Raw genomic sequence first — 17,588 nt, forward strand, 5'->3', positions numbered from 1 at the left:
GTCCTAAGAGCCAGTGGGGGATGAGGGGCTGGTTCTCAGTCCCAGCCTCGCGGGGGAGCCTCCCCCCCAGGCGATGGGGATCCTAAGAGCCAGGGGGGTAAGAGGGGCAGGCTCTCATTCCCCGCCTCGCGGGGGGTGGCTACCTACCCTGCGATGGGGGTCCTTAGAGCAAGGAAGGGAAGAGGGGCTGGCTCTCAGTCCCCACCTCGCGAGGGGTGCCTCTCCCCCCCTGCAATAGGTGTCCTAATAGCCAGGGGGGGAAGAGGGGCTGGCTCTCAGTCCCCGGCTCACGGGGGATGCCTCCCCGTGCTGCAATGGGGGTCCTAAAAGCCAGGGGGTGAAGAGGGGCTGGCTCTCAGTCTCTGCCTCGCGGGTGGTCCTTCCCCCCGCTGCGATGGGGATCCTAAGAGCAAGGGGGGGAAGTGGGGCTGGCTCTCTGTCCCCGCCTCGCGGGGAGTGCCTCGCACCCTTGCGATGGGGGTCCTAAGAGCCAGGGGGGGAAGCGGGGCTGGCTCTCAGTCACCACAGCATGGGGGGCCTTTATGTTCTGGTTTTACCCAAGATACAGCTGATTTGCTTCTTGTACTAGCAGGGCAGTTGCTGCCAAGGCCCTCAAACAGGGGGGCCATCCTTTAGAAACCCTGTCTAGCTGTTTAGAGAGGTAGGCCACCGGCCTCAGCCAGGGCCCCACAGTCTGGGTTTAAAGTCCAGCTGCCATCTTTTCTCTGACGCATACAGTGGAAAAGGCTTTGTGAGATCCGCTAGCCCCTGGGCTGGGGCTTTCAGAAGTTTTTCCTTTAAGTCATGAAAGACTTGCTGTTCTTGGAATCCCCATTCCAAATGTTCCCGGTCCCCGCCCCCTTTGTGACGTCATACAAAGGCGTGGCTAATACTGCAAAGTTGGGCTCCGCAGTCTACAAAACCCCACAGCTCCTAGGAATTCTCTCACCAGACTTCTGCCCTTAGGCTCCGGAAGATTGCAAATGACCTGCTTTCTTTCGGATCCCGGGCTGCTTTCGGACACCTGTCGAATAGTAAATCCCAAGTAAGCTACCTGCGGCCGTCGGCAGATCTGAGTTTTCTTCTTGGACACCTAATACCCACAGCCCTCCAGGTCGGTCCTAAGGATCTTAGAATCCGCGATGGGGGTCATAAGCCAGGGGGGGAAGAGGGACTGGCTCTCAGTCCCCGCCTCGTGGGGTGTGCCTCCCCCGTGTGATGGGGATCCTCAGAGTTGGGCGGGGAAGAAGGGCTGGCTCTCAGTCACCGCCTCACGGGGGGTGCCTCCCCCCCGCGATGCGGGTCCTAAGAGAAATGGAGGGAAGAGGGGCTGGCTCTCAGTCCCCGCCACGAGGGGTTGCCTCCCCCCCTGCGATGGGGGTCCCAAGAGCCAGGGGGGGAAGAAGGGCTGACTCTCAGTCCCTGCCTCGCCGGGGGTACCTTGCTACACTGCGATGGGGGTCCCAAGAGCCAGGGGGGGAAGAGGGTCTGGATCTCAGTCCCTGCCTCACGGGGGGTGCCTTGCTACACTGCGGTGGGGGTCCTAAGAGCCAGGCAGGGAAGAGGGGTTGGCTCCCAGTCCCTGCCGTGCGGGGGGTGCCTCCCCCCCACAGCGATGGGGGTCCTAGGAGCCAGGCAGGGAATAGGGGTTGGCTCCCAGTCCCCGCCGCGTGGGGGGTGCCTCCCCCCCACAGCGATGGGGGTCCTAAGAGCCATGGGGGGAAGAGGGGCTGGCTCTCAGTCCCCGCCACGCGGGGGGTGCCTCCCCCCCTCGCGATACGGATCCTAAGAGCCAGGGGGGGAACAGGGGCTGGCTCAGTCCCCGCCTCGCGGGGGGTGGCTCGCTCCGCTGAGATGGGCATCCTAAGAGCCAGGGGAGGAAGAGGGGGAGAGGATGATAATTTCAGCATCGCAGGCTGTGTTCACCCAGCCTGTTAAACTGTTATTAGTATCCTGAAAGGGAGAGGATGATATTACTCCCCATAACAGACAGATATGACTCCCCATCGTAGAGCACGAGGTGTACACCCGCCCTGTGATTTTCTTCCTCATATTCAGAGACCGAGAGGTTGATGTCACTCCCAATATCGGAGGAAGTATACACCCCCGTGTGAGATGTTCCTTAATAATATTCCACGGCGGAGGGGGTGATATGACTACATACATGGCAGAAAGTGGAAACCCCCCAGGGATATTATTCCCACGATCCTGGAGGGAAGAAGATGATGTTACTTTCAATATGACAGAAGGTGGATGAAGTGGTGGACTGCCCCTCCACACCTGTGAGTATTTCTAGTTGGGTGGGACGAGAGACTGAGAAAAGAAATAAGACACAGAGGCAAAGTGTAAAGATACAACAGTGGGTCCAGGGGACCGGCGCTCAGCACACCAAGGACCTGCACCGGCACCAGCCTCTGAGTTCCCTCAGTTTTTATTGATTATGATTTTCATTATTTTAGCAGAAAGGAATGTAGTAGGAGAGCAGGGTGATGATAAGGAGAGAGTCAGCAGAAGCCATGTGAGCAAAAGAATCCATGTCATAATTAGGTTCAAGGGAAGGTACTATGACTGGACGTGCACGTAAGCCAGATTTGTTTCTCTCCACCCAAACATCTCAGTGGAGTAAAGAAGAACAAGGCAGTGTTACTGCAAACATGTCTCGCCTCCCGCCACAGGGCAGCTTTTCTCCTATCTCAGAGTTGAACGAATGTACAATCGGGTTTTACACCGAGACATTCAGTTCCCAGGGGCAAGCAGGAGATGGTGGCCTTCCTCCATCTCAGCTGCAAGAGGCTTTCCTCTTTTACTAATCCACCTCAGCACAGACCCATTACGGGTGTCGGGCTGGGGGACAGTCAGGTCTTTCTCATCCCATGAGGCTATATTTCAGACTATCACATGGGGAGAAAGCTTGGACAATACCCTGCTTTCAAGGGCAGAGGTCCCTGCGGCTTTCCACAGTGCATTGTGTCCCTGGTTTATTGAGACTAGAGAGTGGCGATGACTTTTACCAAGTATACTGCTGGTAAACATTTCGTTAACAAGGCACGTCCTGCACAGCCCTACATCCCTTAAACTTTGATTTTATACGACACATGTTTTTGTGAGCTCCAGGTTGGGTCAAGGTGGCTGGGGCCAAGCGGCTAGGGCAAAGCTACAAATTAACAACATCTCAGCAAAGCAATTGTTTAAAGGACAGGTCTTTTTCAAAATGGAGTCTCTTATGTCTTTCCTTTCTACATGGACACAGTGACAGTCTGATCTCTCTTTCTTTTCCCTACAGGTGGACACGCCCCCACTGATATTCCTTCTAATTGCAACGTGGGAGAGGAGGATATGACACGCGATATCGCAGGGAGTAGAAACACCCCTGTGATACTGTTCTTCATATTCAGGGAGGAAGAGGATGATATTACTCCCAATACAGATGGGTGTACACCCTCTGTACACCGAGGGTGTACACCCGTCTGTGAAAGAGTTCGTAATCTCCAGAGGGGGAGATGATATTACTCACATTATGGTAAAGAGGCTGTGAGTCCACGGAGGATCCTCAGAGCCAGCGGGGGAAGAGGGGCTGGCTCTGAGACCCCGCCTCGCTGGGGGTGCCTCCCCCCACTGCGATGGGGGTCCTAAGAGCCAGTGGGGGAAGAGGGGCTGGCTCTGAGACCCCGCCTCGCTGGGGGTGCCTCCCCCCACTGCGATGGGGGTCCTAAGAGCCAGTGGGGGAAGAGGGGCTGGCTCTGAGACCCCGCCTCACTGGGGGTGCCTCCCCCCCCGCGATGGGGGTCCTAAGGGCCAGTGGGGGAAGAGGGGCTGGCTCTGAGACCCCGCCTCGCTGGGGGTGCCTCCCCCCCCGCGATGGGGGTCCTAAGGGCCAGTGGGGGAAGAGGGGCTGGCTCTGAGACCCCGCCTCGCTGGGGGTGCCTCCCCCCCTGCGATGGGGGTCCTAAGAGCCAGTGGGGGAAGAGGGGCTGGCTCTGAGACCCCGCCTCGCTGGGGGTGCCTCCCCCCCTGCGATGGGGGTCCTAAGGGCCAGTGGGGGAAGAGGGGCTGGCTCTGAGACCCCGCCTCGCTGGGGGTGCCTCCCCCCCCTGCGATGGGGGTCCTAAGAGCCAGTGGGGGAAGAGGGGCTGGCTCTGAGACCCTGCCTCGCTGGGGGTGCCTCCCCCCCCGCGATGGGGGTCCTAAGGGCCAGTGGGGGAAGAGGGGCTGGCTCTGAGACCCCGCCTCGCTGGGGGTGCCTCCCCCCCCTGCGATGGGGGTCCTAAGGGCCAGTGGGGGAAGAGGGGCTGGCTCTGAGACCCCGCCTCGCTGGGGGTGCCTCCCCCCCTGCGATGGGGGTCCTAAGAGCCAGTGGGGGAAGAGGGGCTGGCTCTGAGACCCCGCCTCGCTGGGGGTGCCTCCGCCCCCTGCCATGGGGGTCCTAAGAGCCAGTGGGGGAAGAGGGGCTGGCTCTCAGTCTCCGCCTCACGAGGCGCCTCCCCACCTTCCGATCGGGGTCCCAAGAGCCAGGGGGGAAGAGGGGCTGTCTGTCTTTGTGGATGATTATCTTTCCATTCTCAGGCAGTTTTCTTTTTTCTTTCTTTTTTTTTTTTGCGACTGAGTCTTGCTCTGTTGCCCATGCTTTGCTGGATCTCGGGTGACTGCAACCACTGCCTCCCAGGTTCAAGAGATTCTCCTGCCTCAGCCTCCTGAGTAGCTGGGACTAGAGGCGTGTGTCACCACACCCAGCTAATTTTTTTGTTTTTAGTAGGGATGGGGTTTCACCATGTTTTCCAGGATGGTCTCTATCTCCTGACCTTGTGATCCACCCACCTCAGCCTCCGAAAGTGCTGGGATTGCAGGTGCGAGCCACCGGGTCCAGCCTCTCAGGCGATTTTCATACCTGCATACTCTGATCACTACTCTGTTAAACAGTCAAGGAGGGTAAGTATTATCTTCAGATTTCCAGAGCTCTGTCTCTGTACAGCCCTCTCCTCCTCAATATTCTGCCCTATGAATTCTAGCCACATTGGCCTTCCCAGACTCACAGTTCTGTCCTCTCAACTCAGGAAGATCTCTGAGCTCCATCTGCATTCTTTCTTCCTGTGCTGTGGCCTGGAAAGTTTTCTAAGGTGTTTGGGAGGTCAATTGTGGGGCTAGCCTCATTTGTTTCTCATTTCTTGAGGATCACTGCCTTTTGATGCTTGATTCCAGTGATTGATTCCCTTTGTTGCTTGAGGGCCATAGTTTCATATATTTTGTCCAGTATTTTTGTTGTTTTAGGTCAGAAAGTAATTTTGGTCTCTGTTACTCCATCTTGGCCAGAAGTGTAAGACCTAAGCATTTACACATCAAAATACTGCACACATAATTTTAGTTTAAGCTACTTTTTAAAAAATCTCCTTCATTTTCCATTTAGCATTCTATTTAGGGTATTACATTGGTTTTTTTGAAATTCTGTTATTGGCAGTTTCTATTGCCTATCAATCCCATTTAAAGATAGTGCCTAGGGTATTCTAAAATAGCTGTTAAGCAAAGAGAAAATTGGGCCCGATAGGGTGAGAATCACAGCTCTAATACCTAGAGTGACCTTATAATGTATTGTCCAAAGGAGATATTTTTGACAGTGAAAGAGGGTGTTGTTAGTAATTATATCAGGACCATGGCCTAAACCAGGACTATCCCAGGCAGCCTGGGACATATTTGTACCCCATCTCTATTTAATGTCTTTATACAATTCTTTACTTAATTCTACCAGCCTTTATTGAGCCTGCTTTCTTTGTCTAGCTGAGTGCCACGTGCTGACATCACTAAGATCAATACAGCAAACTCTGAAAGATGGACAGAGAGACAGGAGATGGTCCTTTATAATGCAGTGTGATCTGTGCTGCAATAGAGGTGAGCACAAGGTCCTTACGAAGGCTCAGTGAAGAGCATGCTTGACTGCAGGGGAGGGTACTTAGGTTAGAAAAGATGAGTCGAAGTATGTTCATAGGGAGCATGGGAGGAGAGGTGGTGGGAAAGGCATTCCAGACAGTGTGTGTCAAGGCCAAGAGCCAGGGGAACACAGGTGGGGCTTCTTTTTTTTTCTTCTAAGATGGAAGAGTGTTCTGATCGGCTGGAAAACAATGCACATGGGAAGCTGTACAGAAATGAGTGGGGAAAGGTAATACTTAACAGCAACAGCAGTTAATATTTAGTGCCCACTTAGGACATGCTGGACACAGTTCCGGGTACTCTGAACATATTCGCTCATTTAATCTTTACAACAACCCTATGAGGTAGGTACTATTATTATCTCCATTTTCAGGTGAGGAATCTGAGGCACAGAGAGAGTAAGTATGTTGCCCAGGGCCACGCACCAAGTATGTGGTAGGTCCTGGAGTTGAATGCAGAGCCCCTCCACTCTAAACTCCTGAAAGCCAGATGCTACAAGGCGTTGTTATTCCAAGTGGAGGAATGCTAAGGACAGCATCCTGCAGGTGACCAGGAAACCCTGAAGCATTCGAAGCAGGGGAATGGCTTAAAACAAGGTGGTATAAGAAAGTGCTCCCAGAGCAGCATGAAAGTGTGGTGTAGTGGAGGTCTCCGCTAGCCACAAGAGGTGGTAAGAGGCTGAGCTGAAGCAGCTGCAGCAGGGATGCAGAGGGTACATTCCCCAAACCCTTATGGGCAGAGTCCTTTGGCTTCAGTGACCATGGCCAAGGGTGCAGAGGAGAAGCCCAAGAAGATGCCAGGTGTCTGGCTTATGCCCCTGTGTGAACGTGAAGCCTCTCATTCACATGCAGGTTACAGGAGAAAAAGCAGGTTTATGTGGGAAGGAGGCTTCTAGACCATGACTTCCATTTTAGCCATGTAGTTTTTGAAGTGCTTGTACAAGTTCTAGGTGGAAATGTCCAGGAGGCAGTGGGGAACTCAAAGTAGATCTCAGGAGAGAGGCTTAGGCCAGAGGGCTTGGGGAATCATCAGCATGGGGGTGGGAGGAGAGCTGGTATTTGGATGAGATTGCGGTGGAGCATGAACAGAATGGGAAAAGGTGGTGATGAACCCAGGGACTCCAGTATGCGGTAGCTGGCTGTGAGATTAGGAAGCAATGAAAGAGGCCGAGAAGGATGTGGGGGAGAAGCATCAATAAGGAATAAATGAGTTGCACGTGCTCCAGAGAGGCCAAATAAAGACTGGATTTGGCTCTCGCAGGTCATACATGAAAGAATCTTGGAACCAAAAGGAAAACGGTGGTGGTTTAACGGGTATATTCAGTTTCTAGGTCTGCTGTCACAAAATACCAGAATCTGGGTGTCTTGTTAAAACAACAGAAATTTTTTCTCTCGCAGTTTTGGAAGCTAGAAGTTCAAAACGAGGTGTTGGCAGCACCATGCTCTCTCTGAAGATGCTAGGAAGAATCTGCTCCATGCCTTTCCATTCACTTCTGGGGTTTCCTGCAAGCCCTGACATTCCTTGGCTTGTAGATGCATCACCCCAGTTTCCGCCCCCATCATCACATGGCCTCCTCTCTGCGTGTGCCTCTGCATTCCCTCTATTCTTCTTCTAAGGACACCGACACCAGTCATAGTGGATTAAGGGTCCACTCCTAACTAATTACATCTGCAACAACCCTATTTCCAAATAAAGTCACATTCTAAGATTCCTAGGGAGAACATGAATTTTTGGGGGCGTGTGGATACTGTTCAACCTGGGACATGGAGTAAATAAATGGCAAGGAAGATTACAGATGACTTTAAGCTAAAGAGGGAGATAGGGTTAAATGTAGGACTTTTTTTTTCCAGGACAGGAGAGGTTTAAACATGTTACTACATTGAATAAATGAAATAACCTTGAACATGGAGTGGCTAAAGATTCTGAACTAAGTGCAAGTAATTGATACACGTCCATGGATAAGGGGAAAGAATGGCGCTAGCCATTCTACCTGCCCCTCCTTCAGCCAACTGTGTGGCTTTACCCCAGCTGCATATTTGTGTGGCGCCTGAGCTCTGAGATGACCATCAGCATGAGGCAGCGTCTGGCTGAGTTGCGCCAGCGTCAGCGGGGCGGCAAGCAGCAAGGACCATCCTCTCCCCAAAGGGCTTCTGGACCCAACTGGTGAGAACAGAATGTGGGCAAGTGATGGGTGGGTGTGCAGATGGCTTGCTGGGACCTCACTGCACTTCCTCCATGCTTTGGGCCTGCCATTCAGCAACTCTGTCTCCCAAGACCTTACCTCTCACACAAGGATCCATGATGTCAGCCTCTTCCCCCTGTTGAGTCTCCTCTCCCCCTATTGAGTCTCCTCTTCCCCTCATTGAGTCTCCTCTTCCTTCTTCCCCCATTGAGCCTCCTCTCCCCCTGTTGAGTCTCCTCTCCCCATGCCCTTCCTTGTCTCGGACTCAGGCACCAGGCCCCATCAATGCTGTCTCCTGGACTGGCTCTCTCATCAGACAGTGACAAGGAGGGAGAAGATGAGGGGACTGAAGAAGAACATACAGCACTGCCCGTCCTTGCCAAGAGTACCAAGAAGGCACTGGGTCTGTGGCAGTTGGGTGTGGGGGCAGACAGGTCCTAGTTGGTATGATGGCTAGATATGGTTTTTCTGAGACTGTGGGGTGAGAGCAGTGTGAGCTGAGGAAACTGAGGCATCATTGTGGCCACACAGGGTATGGGCTGATGGGTCCAGGGCTCCAGGGTTGGGTGGGGGTGGGGGGGCAGGAGACACTTCCTCTGACTGCCTGTTTCTGTCTAGCCTCGGTCCCCAGCCCAGCCTTGCCCCGAAGCCTGTCCCACTGGGAGATGAGTCGGGTGAGTCGCCATTGTTAAAATGTTCTTCCAAGGTTAGAGGAGGCAAAGGGAGCTGTGAGAACAGGGCTCTCTGGGCCTGGTAGGGTACTGGGGCATGGGGTCTGCCCACATGCTGCACTCCTGTGTCCAAGGAAGGCCTTGTCGGGGAATTTGAAGCAGCTGGGCTGGTCCTGGGTGCGGGGTGAAGAAAGCCCAGGCATTTCCTTCCTGTGGACCAGTTGGGGTGGATGGAGCACAGGGTTAGTCAGCACTGGGGAGGTGGGGCACTTGTTCAGCTGCCTGGTGCCTGGAAGTAAATATCATCAGAGAAGAGCTCAAGGTGGAGAGGACAAAGGACCCCTAAGCCAGATAGTTAGAACTAAAATGCAGGAAATCAAGGATCCAAAGAGCGGAGATCCGGAGAAACAGTTCTAAAGACCCCGGTTAGGAGGTAAGCGGAGAACTTCCAGAATAGTTAGAGGGAAAAGGCCACGAGGGGACCCATAACTCAGCGACTGCCCTGGGGTGGCCAAAGGGGGATCAAGGTGTTCAGAGCAAGTTCCCAAGCACCAGTACCTTCCGTTGTCAGCAACAGTTTCACAGAGTGATGATGCTGTGGTGTCTCTGGAGCACCCTGACCGGGCCAGGGGTCTCAGGCCTGGGCTATAGGTTTGTCCTTGGTGCTGTAAAGGGACTTTGAGGCCCCCAGCTATTGGAGTGATTGGGGTAGAGAGGCAAAAGGAGTGGTTGGGGTAGACAGGCAGAAGTGGCCTTTGCCCTGGTCTGGGTTTCTTGGGGGACTCTTGGTAGTAAGTGGTTGCTGCTGGGGCTGTCCTCAGAGTGGGAGACTTTTAGAGACCCCCAGCTCTGAGGCATCCACGATACCAGGTGAAGGCTGAGACTAGGGGTTCCTGTGCCAGAGGATGCGGAATGCAGCTAAGAGCGTGAACTCTGGAGCCAGACTAACCTGCAGGCCACTTACTGTCTGTGGGACGCAGACTGGTCACTTAAGCCCCCTGTGCTTCAGTCTCCTCATCTGTAAAACAAGGATGATACTAGTGCCCATTTCAAAAGGTTGCTGTGAGGATGAAGTAAGCTAGCATGTGTAGTGTGCCAGGCACATAGTAAGGGATATATGGATATTTGTTGATCTGACTGTGTGGTTGTTGTTACTCCTCCCCCACCCCCTACCTCCCACCAGGCACAGGAGTCCGTGGGGTTCCTGGACCCGGCTCCTGCAGCCAACCCGGGACCCAGAAGAAGAGGGCGCTGGGTTCAGCCAGGTGTGGAACTGAGCGTTAGATCCATGCTGGATCTGCGGCAGCTGGAAACACTGGCCCCAAGCCTGCAGGACCCTAGCCAGGACTCGCTGGCCATCATCCCATCTGGTCCCAGGAAGCATGGGCAGCAGGCCCTTGAGACTTCACTCACTAGCCAGGTGAGCCTGCTTTCTCCCAGCTCTCTAGAGAGTTCCAAGGGGCCTTAGGCAGCCTTTGCCACCAGCTGGGACCTGAGCACTGGTCCAGCTATGCTTGCTCTGCCCCTGTGGCACATGGGTAACCTGAACTGCAAAGCCAGGATGGGGGTGGCTGGGCTGTATGGTTTGGTCATCAGGATAGGCAGGGGAGGGGTTGGGGTAGAGAGGCAAAAGTGGCCTTTGCCCTGGGCTGGGTTTCTTGGAGGACTCTTGGTATTAAGTGGTAGCTGGAGGTTGGCAGCCCAGAGTGCTAATACAGCTCATCCAGAAGCTCACATCAGCAACTGGAGCCCAGCCTGGCTTCTCGATGTCTGTCCTTCAGCTTCCCCTTGAATGAGTGCACACCGCATCCTTACTCACCTCCACCTCTTCTCCAAGGGGAGGGTTGGCCCCCAGGATACTCAGGGCTGACCCCCCAGCTACCACTGCCTCATCTGTCACCTCTGCTCTGTTAACATCCCTTTGTGTGTTCCCAGAATGAAAAGCCCCCTCGGCCTCAGGCTTCCCAACCTTGTTCCTATCCCCATATTATCCGATTATTGTCACAAGAGGAAGGGGTCTTTGCCCAAGATCTGGAACCTGCACCCATTGAAGATGGTATTGTCTACCCGGAGCGGAGTGACAACCCCACCATGGATACCAGGCAAGGATCCTGCCCTAGCCAGACCTCGTGCCCCCATCTTCCCCTCCCTATGAGTGTTCTTTAGTCGAGGGAGGGTTGGCCCCCAGGATACTCAGGGCTTTCCTTCCAGCTCACCACTGCCTCATCCCTCACCCTGATCACAGGCAGGAGTCCAGCGGGGCTGCTGCCTACCCCTGCTCACTGCCTTTTCTTCTCCCTGCTGGAATCCTGACAGTGAGTTCCAAGTGCAGGCTCCAGCCCGGGGAACTCTGGGAAGAGTGTACCCAGGCAGCAGGAGCTCAGAAAAGCACAGCCCTGACAGTGCCTGCTCTGTGGATTACAGCAGCAGCTGCCTTTCCAGCCCGGAGCACCCCACTGAAGGTGAGGCTGTAGCCTGGAGGGAGGGTCCATGGGGGGTGGGGCCTGGAGGTGGGTGGGGAGGCTCTGGCAACAGATGGGTGCAGTGCGATGCCTCTCTCCCCTCCCCACACCCAGACTCTGAGAGCACGGAGCCCCTCAGTGTGGATGGCATCTCCTCAGACCTTGAAGAGCCAGCTGAGGGCGATGAAGAAGAGGAAGAAGAGGAGGGAGGCATGGGCCCCTATGGGCTACAGGAGGGCAGCCCCCAGACTCCAGACCAGGAGCAGTTTCTAAAACAGCACTTTGAGACTCTGGCCAGTGGAGCTGCTCCAGGTGTGGTCAGAGGGCCAGCATTTAGTGCCTGCAATTTGCCCTTCTCCCCTCCTTGCCTACCTGAGAGGAGGGTCCCAGGGTATAGGCTGTGGCTGGGGGTCTCAAGGAGGCAAAATCTGGGGCAAGGGCTTGGTTTTTGCCCCAATTCATGATTTCTCTGACCTTGGTAGGGGCCCCAGTGCAGGTCCCAGAGAGGTCAGTCTCGGAGTATCTCTTCACGATTCCTGTTGCAAGTACAGACCCGCCCACTCAGGTACAGAGGCCCCCTACCCCCCAGCAGCAGCTCTGGCTCTCCTGGCCTCCCAGGGCTGCTGCCCTCTCCTCTCCAGTGTTCTGTCTCTCCATGCGCGGGGTGTTTTGCACTCCGGGTTTTGGGCTAACTGGCCTTTCCCCAGCCCTATCTGGCTTTGTGCTGGTTCTCTCCTAGTGCCCTGGTGCTATGAGTTTCTCACCATTTTGGCAGGGAGGAGCATTGAGCCTTCTCTGGGCCTTCTCCCACATTTCCTCCCTGTAGGGAACCATCCCCGTCCTCCTCAAGCCTGGCACTGATGTCGAGACCAGCCCAGGTGCCACAGGCATCTGGTGAGCAGCCGAGAGGCAATGGTGCCAATCCCCCTGGAGCACCCCCGGAGGTGGAACCGTCCTCTGGCAACCCCAGCCCCCAGCAGGCAGCCTCTGTGCTGTTGCCACGATGCCGTCTCAACCCTGACAGCAGCTGGGCTCCCAAGAGAGTGGCCACAGCCAGCCCCTTTTCTGGACTCCAGAAGGCCCAGTCTGTGCACAGTCTGGTGCCACAGGGTGAGGAGCCTGATGGGTTCAGTGCCAGGGTGCAGGGTGTATGGAACACATGTACATGCTGGAGGAGGGAGGGCCTGGTGTGGCCCTGATGTGCCACTGTGCTGGCCACTAGGTGTCCCTTAATGGGCATGTGGAGGGGAACAGCAGCTCTTCGGGATTGGGTGTTGGCACCTGGGATGCCTTCCTCAACACCTGACCTGTGTATACCTCTGTCTCCTTTGCAGAAAGACATGAGGCCAGTCTGCAGGCCCCTTCACCAGGCGCACTGCTGTCTCGGGAGATCGAAGCTCAAGATGGTCTGGGCTCCCTGCCCCCAGCTGATGGCCGTCCGTCTCGGCCTCACTCCTATCAGAACCCCACCACCAGTTCCATGGCCAAGATATCCCGCAGTATCTCTGTTGGGGAGAACCTGGGCCTGGTGGCTGAACCTCAAGCTCATGCCCCCATCCGAGTCTCACCACTCAGCAAGCTGGCCCTGCCCAGCCGGGCTCACCTGGTCCTGGACATCCCCAAACCACTGCCTGACCGTCCTACCCTGGCTGCATTCTCTCCCGTCACCAAAGGCCGGGCCCCTGGCGAGGCAGAAAAGCCTGGCTTCCCGGTGGGCCTAGGAAAAGCTCACAGTACAACTGAGAGATGGGCCTGTTTGGGGGAGGGCACCACTCCCAAGCCTAGGACAGAGTGCCAGGCTCATCCTGGGCCCAGCAGCCCCTGTGCCCAGCAACTGCCAGTCAGCAGCCTCTTCCAAGGCCCTGAAAACTTGCAGCCCCCACCCCCTGAGAAGACTCCCAACCCCATGGAATGCACCAAGCCAGGGGCAGCCCTGAGCCAGGACTCAGGTGTGCACAGCTCCCCAGCTCTCATCTCCTGCCCCATCCTTACTCTCCCCTCTCTGTTGGCCGCTGTCTGGCTCCATCCCATTTCTGTGGGTACAGCTTCTGGTGTTCCTTGTCCTGTCTGCTCCTGTCGCAGGTCCGTAAGTCACACCCCTGATGGTGAGACCCTCCTGCTAACCTTCATGATTTCCTTGTGACTCACTTGCCCATTCAGTGGCTTCTGAACTTGGGGCTGGCCGTCTCCTCTGGACCTTGTTTGTGTGGTGTTGGGGAGGCCGTTGGAAGAGAAGCCAAGAGGAAAGGACTGAGGGCAAGTGGGGGGTGCAATGCTGAGGGCTAGGTCTCTCCCGCTCTGAGTGTCTTGGTTGCGGAGGCCTGAAAGGGCTACATGCTGGGCCTCACTGAGCTGTATCCGTCTCTTTCAGAGCCAGCGGTGAGCCTGGAGCAGTGTGAGCAGCTGGTGGCAGAGCTCCGCGGCAGCGTGCGCCAGGCAGTGCGGCTCTACCACTCGGTGGGTGTTAGGTGCCCCCCGGCAGGAGGGCGGGCACGTCAGTAGTGCTGGGTGTTTCGGATAACCATGTCCAGAACAGTATGCTAAGGCTCTTGTGCTGACAGGATGGCACACTCAAGAACATCTTGGGCAGCACAGGTGAGGGGGTTAGAGGCCAGGCTAGCCTCTTGTACCGGGCACCTGCGGTCATTTCTGGTTAAGAGCTGGAGACTTCCCTCAGGAGGTGAGGCCTGAAGAGACCACACCTCCCAGTTGGCTCAGGACAATCCCAGTTTATGTCGTTGTCCCAGTGTAATTATTAATGGCATCCTTTTTCATATCCATGAATTATTTGGCCCCCTTAGACATAGGGGACAGTCCAAGAAGGCCCAAACTTTGAAAGAGAAAGCAGATTCTGCCGGAGTTGTCATAAGGAGTTGCTTATAAGATGTAGACGGTTCTGCAATCCAATGGGTTCCTCCTTGGGCGTCACCCCCAGAGTCTGCCTGCATCCCATGTTCCCTGGCCATACATGCTGATCTTGGCGGGTAGAGTTCCCAGCTAGTCCCTTCTGAGGCAGGCTGGACCCAGGTGGGGCCCCTCCCTTTTATATGTCTGTTGACAGGCTCCTCCACCTCGCTTCTGGGGGTGCTGTTTCAGGTGGCTGGCTGCAAGATGCCCTCAGCAGAGCAAAGTCGGATTGCCCAGCTCCTCAGAGACACCTTCTCTTCAGTGCGACAGGAGCTGGAAGCTGTGGCTGGGGCAGTGCTGTCCAGCCCAGGCAGCAGCCCTGGGGCTGTGGGAGCCGAGCAGACACAGGCCCTGCTGGAGCAATACTCAGAACTGTTGCTTCGAGCCGTGGAACGGCGTATGGAATGCAAACTCTGAGTTCTGGAAGCCTGTCCCAAGTGAATGAATGCCCCAGCGATTCCAAACTGCAGCCCCTCTGCCCCTCACCAAAACCTGCGGGGCTGCTTGGAGTGGAAAGCAGGGAGCAGTGTTCAGAGGCAAAGCAGCCTTCCCAGCCGCTCCTCGTGGGGGGCCTGTATTTATTAATTTATTTCCCTGACTGTTGCCTCACTTCCTTGGAACTCCTGCCTCCACAGCCCCTCCAGTGGCAGGGACAGGTCTTGGGTCTTTGTCATCTTGGTGCTGCGAGAGGTAGGAGGGCAGCCTGCCCCATCTAGGAATCTGGGAAGGGCTGGCCCTCTCTTAGAAGCCATTTGAAATTACTGCAGGGATTAGCTCCCTGTGGTGGAGCATACACAGGGTACTCTGGGGTCGAGGTGAGAGGTGATGTGGTATTCAGTGCCCGTCAGCCAACTGTGGGCCTTCACCTCTACCTGCACTTCCCCTCTCACACCAGCTGCACTCCCCTGGCTGCCAGAGCAGGGTGGTTTTCCCCAATACCTGGCAGCTCAGAAAGGCAGAGCCATCTGGCCCTCCAGGGTGTCCCCAGCCATCAGGAGACTTGAGTTGGTATTTGGACCTGAGCCCGCACATTCCACTCCCATTCTCCCTCCAAGAGGGGCCCAGCATTGTATTTCCCTGTGACCCCTTACTCTCCTGGCCAGAATTTGAGCCAGCTGTGGGACGTTGCTGCAGGACAGTAAGCCCTCACCTGGGCAAACATGAAGCTCTGGCCTCCTTTCCTCAGCCCCTTGTTCTTCCCTGTCCTCCACCCTGGACCCCAGCCGGCTGCTGGAGCCCAGAGGCCACCTTCTCCCTGCATCCTGAATGATGCTTAGTCAGAAGCCTGTGTTGGAACATCCCTCATTTACAGGGCGCTGGCCTACCTCCTGAGGACCTCGGCCACAGATGAGATCACACGCATGCACGTGCACACATGTACACACACACACCTACCTGCACAGCACGCCGTTGAGTGTTGGTTGCCAGAGTATCCGGCTGGCTGCTGTGTGCCTGGTTTCCTCACATCCTGCCTCAGCTTCACCACCCTGGCTTATGTGGAACACCTATCAGGGAGCAGAAAAGGGGTGCAGTACACTAAGTGAACCCAGATTCTGGATTCTTGGTGTCCACAGCCTAGCTGATATGAGATGGCCCATAGGACACCTGGTTTAGGTAGAAGGAGCCTCCTCAAAGGCAGTGCTGGGCACCCACGGGTGTGCTGGATACTGGAGTTTGAGAGGAGGGAGGTGCTGGGGCCAAAGGAGACACTAGAAAAGTGGTAGATGGGACAGGTAAGTGGCAGAGGTGAGGGGATAAGTTAGAATGTAAAAGGGCAGTAATTAGGGGTGAGGGAAAGGAGATAGGGGACCCTAGGAGGTAGAGTGGGACCATGTCGTGAGGCAGTTGAAGAGTTGAGGAAAGGTTTTTCTGGGCCCTACTGCTCCCCTCTGCTGCAGGTAAGTCAGAGCAGCTTTACCACAGCTTCAGGCCACGAGAGCCCCTTCACCCGCCCTGCTGCGCCATAGGCAGAGGCTTATAAAGAAATGGGTTCCGGGCCAGGTGTGGTGGCTCAAGCCTGTAATCGCAGCACTTTGGGAGGCCGAGGCGGGTGGATCACGAGGTCAGGTGATCGAGATCAGCCTGGCCAACATGGTGAAACCCTGTCTCTACTAAAAATAAAAAAATTAGCTGGGCGTGGTGGTGGGCGCCTGTAATCCCAGCTACTCGGGAGGTTTAGGCAGGAGAATCGCTTGAACCCTGGAGGTGGAGGTTGTAGTGAGCCGAGATCGCGCCATTGCACTCCAACCTAGGTGACAAAGCTACACGCCATCTCAAAAAAAAAAAAAAAGAAAAAGGGTTACAGAAGGTTCCCAGCTCCGGGGCATCAGCCTGAGTGCTCTTGAGCTGCTCCAAACCTGGCCCTTCCCCACTCCTCTAGCATCGCCACCCGCATGGCCCTGGAACTCCCGCGGCGGCGGGGGCGGGCCCGTGCCTGCTGTGCCCCGACTTCCCACACCAGCCGCGCCCACCGCAGGTGGGACTCAGGTTCGCCCTCTGGGCCAGGTCCTTCACGAGGAGGGAGCTACCCTTCGCCAGAAGTTTGTGAGAATGTGGCCGCCCTTTTCCTGCCCTCTGCGCCATGTGGGTGGGGGGCCTCGTGGCCCGGCCGGCGCCCCGTCCCCTTCTGCATGTCTGAGGCCACCGGCAACCGCCGCCCCACTCCAGATTTGCCCCCGCCCTGTTTTGAAAGCCCCTTATTTATAACTTTTATACTTTGTGCAGGTCGCGGCGCTTCCCGCCTCATCCTCGGCTGCATGGGGCGGGGGGGCTGTTTTTAACGTGCCCGTTTGTACTGATGTATGAACTTGTCAATAAATACAATTGTTTGTTAACCCTGGGATGCCGGCCAGTGGGGCAGGCCGAAGCGGGCGCTGCCAGTCGCTCCACCGCTTCGGTGGCAGAACCCGGTGTGTGTCCAGGGGCAGGACGGGGCGGGGTGCTGGGGCTGTGGCCTGCGGCGGGTGCCTCTGGAAGGGCGGGGCGAGGGTCTGGGGGTGTGGCCTGCGGCGGGGACTCCGGGGAGGGCGGGGCGAGTGTTGGGGGTGTGGCCTGCGGCGGGGACTCCGGGGAGGGCGGGGCGAGGGTCTGGGGGTGTGGCCTGCGGCGGGGACTCCGGGGAGGGCGGGGCGAATGCTGGGGGTGTGGCCTGCGGCGGGTGCCTCTGGAAGGGCGGGGCGAGGGTCTGCGGGTGTGGCCTGCGGTGGGGAGGGCGGGGCGAGTGTTGGGGGTGTGGCCTGCGGCGGGTGCCTCTGGAAGGGCGGGGCGAGGGTCTGGGGGTGTGGCCTGCGGCGGGGAGGGCGGGGCGAGTGCTGGGGGTGTGGCCTGCGGTGGGTGCCTCTGGAAGGGCGGGGCGAGGGTCTGGGGGTGTGGCCTGCGGCGGGGACTCCGGGGAGGGCGGGGCGAGTGTTGGGGGTGTGGCCTGAGGCGGGGACTCTGGGGAGGGCG

The 17,588-nt window shown here is 56.5% G+C and overlaps 1 pseudogene; it reads left to right on the top strand.

Moving 5' to 3' along the window:
• Window positions 1-1,026: 1,026 nt before the first annotated feature.
• Window positions 1,027-16,975, top strand: LOC112207651 (mitogen-activated protein kinase-binding protein 1-like; annotated as a pseudogene).
• The last annotated feature ends 613 nt before the right edge of the window (window positions 16,976-17,588 follow it).

This window comes from Pan troglodytes, chromosome 18 (genome assembly GCF_028858775.2).
Source record: "Pan troglodytes isolate AG18354 chromosome 18, NHGRI_mPanTro3-v2.0_pri, whole genome shotgun sequence".
Lineage (NCBI taxonomy): Eukaryota > Metazoa > Chordata > Mammalia > Primates > Hominidae > Pan > Pan troglodytes.